Source organism: Pan troglodytes, chromosome 16 (assembly GCF_028858775.2).
Source record: "Pan troglodytes isolate AG18354 chromosome 16, NHGRI_mPanTro3-v2.0_pri, whole genome shotgun sequence".
NCBI classification, from domain to species: Eukaryota; Metazoa; Chordata; class Mammalia; order Primates; family Hominidae; genus Pan; species Pan troglodytes.
In genome coordinates, this window is record NC_072414.2 from 37,227,133 (window position 1) to 37,234,206 (window position 7,074).

Consider the following 7,074-nt stretch of genomic DNA (forward strand, 5'->3'; position numbering starts at 1 on the left):
GCAGTGAGCCAAGGCTGTGCCACTGCATTCCAGCGTGGATGAGAGAGCGAGATGCCATCTCAAAATAAATAAATAAAGTTGCTTTAACAGTTTATAAAAATAAAAATCACCTACTTTTTCAGTTAAAAATAAATAAATCTTCCCATGTAACAGTCATAACGTATGGATTATATCCGATTCCGGTTGGTCATTGCATTCTCTCTTGATAGTGTGGTTTTTGTTTGTTTTTCCTTTTTTGTCATAAGTATTTTGGTTGTAGGCCAGACATCTTGTGTAGAACAGTAGAGACTGGGATAAATTGCTTTTATGCCAGAAAATGGGCATATGCTTTTGTGTTAGTCCGTTCTTACATTGCTATGGAGAAATACCTGAGAGTGGGTAATTTATAAAGAGAAGAGGTTTAATTGGCTCATGGTTCCGAAGCTTGTATAGGAAGCATGATGTTAGCCATCTGTTCAGCTTCTAAGGAGGCCTCAGGAACTTACAATCACGGCAGAAGGCAAAGGGGAAGCAGGCTCATCTTACATGGCCAGAGCAGGAGAAAGAGAGAGAGGGGGAAGTGCTGCACACCAGTTCTCATGAGAATTCGCTCACATACAGTACCAAGGGAAGATGGTGCTAAACCATTCATGAGAACTCTGTCCTCACGAGCCAATCACCCCCAACCAGGCCCCACCTCTAGCTTTGAGGATTATATATATATTTTTTGAGACAGAGTTTCACTCTGTCACCCAGGCTGGAGTTCAGTGGCTCGATCTTGGCCTACTGCAACATCCGCCTTCTGGGTTCAAGCAATTCTCCTGCCTCAGCCACCATGCCCAGCTAATTTTTGTATTTTTAGTAGAGACGAGTTTTGCTATGTTGGCCAGACTGGTCTCTAACTCCTGACCTCAAGTGATCCTCCTGCCTCAGCCTCCCAAAGTGTTGGGATTACAGGTGTGAGCCACTGAGCCTGGCCTGGGGATAACATTTCAACATGAGATTTGGGTGGGGACACAGATCCAAATCATACTAGTTTTTTTTTTTTTTTTTTTTTTAAGACAGGGTCTTGCTCTATCACCCAGCCTGGAGTGCAGTGGTACAAACCTGGCTCACTGCAGCCTGGAATTCCTGGGCTCAAAGGATCTTCCCGCTTCAACCTCCTGAGTAGCTAGTACTACAGGCACATGGCACCATGCCTGGCAAATGTTAGCCTTTTTTTTCTTTTTGTAGAAACAGGGTCTCACTATATTGCCCAGGTTGGTCTCAAACCCCTGCCCTCGAGTGATACTCCTGCCTCAGTTTCCCAAAGCACTAAGATTACAGGTTTGAGCTACCATGCTCAGCTAGGCATGTGCTTTCTTTAGCTAAATCCTTAGTGTTTGGGGTTGAGTCGATCTAGTGAAAAGTTGAGCTGGATTTGTTGAATTGAGTTGGTGGCTTGTATGAAGATTTTTCTCAATAACTGCTTGAGCTTCAGCTTTAAGTCTTTTCTTTGCACCTATGCCTTAGAGAAGGCCCTCTCCACACATTCCCCCGCCCGCTTTACAGAAGTAAATGCCTGTTACTTTCTACTCAACTCTTGCTATCCTGGTGTGGAAAAGGAGAGTGCACTCTGTTTTACAGGCTCATCCTCAATCTTACACAGGTGTTATGTCCCTGGGTCTTGAAGGTGGGGCATTATCAGCAATCTTCCCTCCATCAGCAATAGGAAATCTCTAATGGCCTTGGTCCAGGGCAGTTTTCTGCCTCTCTTTCAGAGGTAGAAATTTTTTTTTCTGTTCACTTCTCTCAGCAATGAGTCTTCACCTGTGGCCCAAGGGTGGCAAATTTTTTTCCCCTCTCCCAGTGATCCAAGGCAGATTTGCAGGGGAGATAGATTCTGAGAACAATCCAGGTAGAGCTTTGTGTCTTTCCTGCAGTGATAGCTGCTCACCTTTCCCAGGCCTGCACCATGAGGGGAACTTTCCAAAGTCTCCTGTTTTGCCCATGGTCTTTCTTCTTTTTTTTTTTTTTCAACTTGCATTGCCTCTGACCCAAGTCAGTAGCAACCTTTATTACTTATAAAGATTTTTAAACATTTCCATTGTATTTACAACACAAATTTTAGGCAACACACTCCTATGAATGTGATGGTTTTAATGGTTAATACCTATCCAAGTAAAAAAATTATGCTTTAATGTGGAAAGAATTTTAGCCTGGGCAACAAACATAGTGAGACCCCATCTCTGCTAAAAAAAAAAAAAAAAAAAAAAAAATTAAAAATTTAGCCAGGCATGGTGGCACACACCGGTAGCCTCAGGTACTTGAGAGGCTGAGGTGGGAGGATTGCTTGAGCCCAGAAGATCGAGGCTGCAGTGAGCCAAGATTGTGCACCGTACTCCAGCCTGGGCAACAGAGTGAGACCCTGTCTCAAAAAAAAAAAAAAAAAAAAAAAAAGAACAAGGTAGAGGGATTTGAGAGGTGTGTATTTCTGTATTCTGGCTTTTTTTTTTTTTGAGACAGGGTCTCACTCTGTCACCCAGGCTGGCGTGCAGTGGCACAGTTTCGGCTCACTGCAACCTCCACCTCCCAGGTTCAAGTGATTCTCCTGCCTCAGCCTCCCGAGTAGCTGGGATTACAAACATGCACCACTGCGCCCAGCTAATTTTGTATTTTTAGTAGAGACAAGGTTTTGCCATGTTGGCCAGGCTGGTCTTTAACTCCAGACCTCAGGTGATCCACCTGCCTCAGCCTCCCAAAGTGCTGGGATTACAGGCGTGAGCCACTGCGCCCGGCCCGTCTTTTTTTGTTGTTGTTTTTTAATTCTTTTTTTTTTTTTTGGAGACAGAGTCTCGCTCTGTTGCCCAGGCTGGAATGCAGTGGCATGATCTCAGCTCAGTGCAACCTCTGCCTCCCGGGTTCAAGTGATCCTCCCACCCCAGCCTCCCAAGTAGTTGGGACTACAGGTGGGCGTCACCACAGCTGGCTAATTTTTTGAATTTTTAGTAGAGGTGGGGTTTCACCATGTTGGCTAGGCTGGTCTCAAACTCCTGACCTCAGGTGATTCACCCACCTCGGCCTCTCAAAGTTCTGGGAGTACAGGCATGAGCCACCACACCCGGCCCGTGGTTCTTTTCTTTTTATTATTCTCCCAAAAAGTGCAGCCATTTTGGCTGTCCCAAATATTATTTGTCTGCATTCTGATTTGAAAAATAGTGTCCTCAAAATAGGAGCTAGGATGAATGTGGAGCTGGAGCACAAATCCTTTTTTTTTTTTTTTTTGACCGGGTCTCCCTCTGTTGCCAAGGCTGGAGTGCAGTGGCATGATCACAACTCACTGCAGCCTTGAACTCCTGGGCTCAAGCGAGCCTCCTGCCTCAGCCTCCTGAGTAGCTGGGACTACAGGCATGCACCACCACCCCCAGCCATGTTTCCCAGGCTGGTCTCAAATTCCTGGACTCAAGAGATCCTTGTGCCTCGGCCTCCCAAAATGCTGGGCTTACAGGCCTGAGCCAGCCCTGCCAGAGCTCAACTCTCTTGGGCTTCTCTCAAGGATTGTAGACTTCTCAAGTCCTGCTGCTATTGGTTGCTCTGCAATGCCTTCAAACTTATTTTATATATTTTGTCCAGTCTTTTTAGTTGTTTTCAACAGGAGGGTGAGTTAAATGCCAGCTACTCTATTAAGACCAAAATTTTAAGTCCCTATACTCTCCCTAGTTCTGCCTGCTTCTACCAGTAATTGAAGGAGATATAAAAGCAGAAAGGATAAAACCATCTATTACTTACATCGTATTTATTTCCCAGATGGGTTTTGGCAGGCCACCTCGTTTTCCAGGAGTAACCTCTAGGCTTTAGGAGAGTTACAACCTTTAGGACAGTTATAAGTTTCAACTTCCACAGAAATGACCAGAGCTAGCCTCTCATCCTGGCTCTCCCCAACTAACTGTATGACTTTAGGCAAATTCCTCATCTTCTTTGAGTCTATTTTTTTTTCTTTTGATCTAAAATAGGATTAGTAGCTAACTTGCTTACCTTACAGGAATATTACGAGGATAGTGAAAGTATAGAAAAATCTTTTGAAAGACTATAAAATGCTGTAGAAACAGAGGATCTCTTATTTATGTTTAACCTTGCAGCCCAGAAATAGCTTAGAACTGGGAGTAAGGGACTCAGGATATAGAATTGGCTTAGTCACTAACTAGCTTTTGACTCTGGGTAAATCACTTTATTCTTCCTGATCTGTAATATGAGAAAGTTTATCCATCAAACTATATGTGATAAGGCAAAAAACAAACAATGGGGCCCAAGTCAGTTAATCAAGGGGAGGTACCTGCTAGGTTAAATCTCTTCCTCTTGGCAGTTGGGTTATGTCAATATTTGTGTTTAAAAAAAATCTGGATCCCTTGGGAAAGTGAGAAGAGTACTATGGCCTGCACTTAGAAGATGAAGATATGGGTTTTTACATCTTCTATAAGGAAAGAAAAAGGGAAGTGGGAGGGTGAGAGAAGACAGAGGTGTGATCACTGGCATCATTTCACCTGAACAGAATACTAGGATCTGTGCCTATCATTACGCTTGGACTTAGCCCCAGAAGTGGCAATTATTTAAGGTAAAAACTCTTGGGGCGTGGTGACTGGAGCCTGTATCCCAACACTTTGGGAGGCCTAGGTGGGAAGATTGCTTGAGGCCAGGAGTTCGAAACCAGCCTGGGCAATATAGTGAGAATCCTGGGTCTACCGAATAAAAATTTAAAAATTAGCTGGACGTGGTGGCACACACCTATAGTCCTAGCTCCTCAGGAGGCTGAGGCGGGAGGACCACTTGAGCCCAGGAGTTTCAGGCTGCAGTAAGCTATGATCTCACCACTGAACTCCAGCCTGGATGACAAAGCAAGACCCTGTCTCTAAAATAAATACATACATATGTACACAAATAAGGTAAAAATAAAAAAAAGATATAAGATATATATCCTTTTGTAATCATATATTTTTGTATACATTCTATCTTATACATATATCTTATATATATAAGATTTACAGGTATATATGTGTTTAAAAATATACAAAAAGATATAAGATACATGTATAAGATAGAATGAGCAAGAGACACTTCACAGTCATATTGACATATAGGACAATAGCTTGAAAATATCTGTAAGCAGGTTTACTTTCAACACTGGTGTCTTATTTTCCTGAATTAATATAAGATCTTACAACAGTGCTCCACAATTGCAAAGTCATGTAATATTTTTCCAAGTTCTTTCTTCAGTATTAAATTACTTAATTTTCATGATAATCTTATGAGATAGGATTAGGCAGGGTGGGAAAGACTGAAGAGGCCCAGAAAGGTAAAGTGAGTTGCTCTCGATCCAGAATACAACACACATCTACTCTGTGAGGGATTCTGTGTACATCTGCGCACATACACATGCAGAACTGGGGAAATAGAAATATGACCTTACTTTGGTGATTGGAATCCGCATCTACATACCAAATAATCTAAGCCAGAATCTGTGGTGGTGATGTTGTTTTCACATATTTTACAAATATTTATTGATTGCCTAATAATATTGTGGCGGGCCTTGGGCCTGGGGATACAGTGAAGAACAAGATAGAGAACCTGGCCAGGAGCAGTGGCTCACACCCATAATCCCAGTACTTTGAGAGGCCAAGGCAGGAGGATGGCTTGAGCCCAGGAGTTTGAGACCAGACTGGGCAACATATTGAGACCCCTATCCCCACAGAAAATTAAAAAAAGACTTAGCCAGGTGTGGTGGTACACACCTGTGGTCCCAGCTACTCCAGAGGCTGAGATGGGAGGATCACCTGAGCCCAGAAGTTAGAGGCTGCAATGAGCCATGATAGTGCCATTGCACTCTAGTCTGGGTGACAGAGCAAGACCTTGTCTAAGGAAAAAAAAAAAAAAGACAGAGAGCTTGTGCTTGAGGAGATCACTGTCTAGTAGGCGATGGTATGTGCTCTATAGGGTTCAGCAACAACATGGTGCAATCAGAGTGCAGGGAGGGGTCCTAAGTTTTATCCAGAGGGCGTCATAGAAAGCTTTCTTTCTTCCTTTCTTTCCAGGCCAGGATAAGTGTTACCAGCTCTGCAAAGTCTTTCTCTCCCTCTCTTTTTTTTTTTTTTTTTTGAGATGGAGTCTCGCTCACCCAGGATGGAGTGCAGTGGCATGATCATGGCTCACTGCAACCTCTGCCTCCTGGGTTCAAATGATTCTCCTGCCTCAGCCTCCTGAGTAGCTGAGATTACAAGCCTGCACCACCATGCCCGGATAATTTTTGTATTTTTAGTAGAGATGGAGTTTCGCCATGTTGGCCAGGGTGGTCTCGAGCGCCTGACCTCAAATGATCCGCCTGCCTCCGCCTCCCAGTGTGCTGGGATTACAAGCGTGATTCACCGCGCTCGACCTGCAAAGCCTTTGTTGACACATCCGTCTTTCCTCACTGATCTGTTCGTTTTTTGATGGCAGAGACCTTGTCTCTCACTCATTTTTATGTCCTCACACGGAAAACGGTGGCTGGCTAATAGTGGTTACTCAATAAGTATTTGTTGAATGGATTAATAATTCCTAGCATTTATTTGGCATGGAATCATGTACAGTCGTGCTGTCTATTGTTTTCTAGGGCATGTCTTTCCAGCACAAAATGATGGTAAATTTTCTGGGTGCAGAGACGGCTCTTACTGTATTTTACAGGCTACCCAGTGCCTAGTCCAGTGGTGGATAATGCTTACAGGAACGTACCTGTTAGAAGTTCTTACAGAATTCTTTCGTTTTGTTTTGTTTTCTGACAGGGTCTCACTCTGTCGCCCAGGCTGGAGTGCAGTGGTGCAATCACAGCTCACTGCAACCTCCACCTCCAGAGGCTCAAGGGATCCTTCCACCTCCGCCTGCCGAGTAACTGGAACCACAGTCCTGTGCCACCGCGCCCAGCTAATTTTTGTATTTGTTGTAGAGATGTGGTTTCGCCATGCTGTCCTGGCTGGTCTCAAGCGATCCGCCCGTCTCGGCCTCCCGAAGTGCTGGGATTACGGGCGGGCGCCACCTCTGCATAAGTCTTAGGCCTGCAAAACAGTCTTAAAAACATATAATATTTAA

The 7,074-nt window shown here is 44.1% G+C and overlaps 1 long non-coding RNA gene across 4 annotated transcripts in view; it reads right to left on the minus strand.

Moving 5' to 3' along the window:
* LOC104002295 (uncharacterized) overlaps positions 1–7,074 on the minus strand; it is a 52,528-nt gene that overhangs the window by 18,483 nt on the left and 26,971 nt on the right. For all 4 annotated transcript variants that reach the window (XR_002939616.3, XR_008539571.2, XR_008539572.2 and 1 more), the window contains exon 4: positions 6,721–7,052. This is a non-coding gene — a long non-coding RNA (uncharacterized LOC104002295). The remainder of the gene's footprint in view (positions 1–6,720; positions 7,053–7,074) is intronic.